Source organism: Thermobia domestica, chromosome 9 (genome assembly GCF_964235325.1).
Source record: "Thermobia domestica chromosome 9, izTheDome1.hap1.1, whole genome shotgun sequence".
Lineage (NCBI taxonomy): Eukaryota > Metazoa > Arthropoda > Insecta > Zygentoma > Lepismatidae > Thermobia > Thermobia domestica.
In genome coordinates, this window is record NC_137462.1 from 4536017 (window position 1) to 4538323 (window position 2307).

Sequence of the window (2307 nt, forward strand, 5' to 3'; positions counted from 1 at the left end):
GGCCTCCAAGTTGTAGACAGATGTTTTGCTGACTACGCTACTGCACTTTTGTTTCAAGATGAAAAGTGTTCGTTTTTTGGGAAGTAAAAGTTAGTACTGCTTGTGGGACTGACAATTAGTGAAAGCTAAGGCGCTGTTAATTTAATATAATCATATTATTGAAGCGGCAGACCATGTTCGATTTCCATTCCAGACTCTTCCACAAACAAATTAGACGGGAAAACTAAACTTAAGGGACTAATAAATGTTTTGGAACGTTTCTCAGGTTCATTTACTGCTCGCTTGAAGTTTTAACCCTCTTTTCTGTATTGTACGTAAGTTCTCTAGCTTCTGTCTTTTTGCTAGTCTCACGATGATTTGCTTTGAACTTCGATTTATTGTTCTTCTTAGAAGCAACTTGTGTCTGTCTACTTGTGGTCTACCAAGCTTCAGGTTGAAATTATCTATAAAGTATTTCTGATAAAATTTACAAGAATGATAGCATTAGAATAATTTGCTTTAAACAAAGCATACATTTTCAACATAGAAAGTGTATTTGAAAGATAAGAGAGCAATATGCCTCTTTTTCAGGTAATCCACTGATATGAAGATGAATGTTCAGCAGTTTCTCCTCAATTTCTTCAAAGTACAGTGTTGTCTTCCCTATTGGTACTGTAGAATATAACCTGCTACAAGTTCTTTATGAATGTGTGCAAAGATGAGACTTATATCAAATGATAGCCGATATTATCCTGAACAAAATACACATGAGTGTAAATTCAATTACATAATGTTTGAGAAATTTGTTAAAAATTAATCTTTGTGGCGCTAAAAGAGTATATCATTTGCTACCATTAGCAATTAACTACTTTATTCTGCTGGAAAAGATTGTTCATTTGTTTACTGGGTAGGCTCTATTGAAAAGAATACGCTATAAACTAGATAATTGCATCAATTGTTTTTGTTCTTTTAATGCCGACACACAAAATCCTAACAATTAAACATATATTTTTAACAGTTATACACATGTTACCAGGTAACCAAAATAGTTCTTGCCGTTGTAGAGCAGTGATAAACAAAAAGCAATACAGGTCGGTAGGATAGGAACCGAGTTTTGAAGTAATCCCCATGAACATTTGGAATAATCCCCATGAACTACTTTTGTCAACGTTCCTGCAGCTGCACGATACCCTATGATAAAACTCGGCGGTCGTGTGTGCAAAGAATTTTATATTACTTTGTGATTTAGTTATATATACAATTTTAATAGTTACATTGTTATAATTTTTTATCACCGTTATATACCGGTAATGATATTATTTTAATGTACACTATGTGTTGTATATAGCGTGTATTACAAATTGAGATTTTTTTCATTGCGATGAAGAATCTAACATTTATGTATTTACATTCAAACAGCCTAGGAAGTTCAAAGCTATGTACTCAATATGATTTTAAGAATTATTATAGAGATGGTGAGAAGAAATATTAGTCGATCTAGCTTCCTGAAGTAAAGCATAATTTTTCTTTTGGCGTTGACATCTCCCGATATACAAAATTAGGTTAATTGTGAAAGATAGGAAAGAAAAACAGATAAGGTAAAAAATAGATAAAATAAAAATATAAATATTTATAAAATTTAGATGAAAAGGTGGTAAGTAAAGAAGGAACATAATACTGCTGAGGGACATCATTCTGAATCGTTTATAATAAATTTGCAAATCATAATCCAATTCAAAAACTGCAAGTAAAGAAAGGGCATCTTTCTGTACCAGTCTTCAGAAAATTCTGAGTAGAACAATGCAACATAAAAAATGTAAGATATCATTGTAAGTATTATACCGATAAACGCGAACTAAATCGAAAACTTTGTATTGACGCTAATTGTTACGTAACGTGCCTGCAGCATTTATAACATGCAAACTTCGCGTTGAGTTGATGAATGCAGCTACGGAATGAGATACAGCATGAAATGTTCTAAAAAATGAACTCAGCCTTATGTAGTACGGGCTGTCGAAATAATTGCCGAGTATAAGGAAACCATTGTGACAATATATAGAACCTATCTCTATATATTATCTCAATGAAGGAAACGTATCCAAAAATCAATTATATTGTCATGCCTATTATTATAAACTAAAACCTAGATGTTACTTGAATGCAACTTAAATATGTTTTCGTACCCAATAGTTGAAATAGAAATTATAATTGTCTTTTGCGTTGCGTTGCTATCTACTAATTATCCTATTACCTCCTTGGAGAATGAAATCTGAAGTGTATGTAAACTATCTGGGAAGAGATACTAATTCATAACACCGATGAAAACAA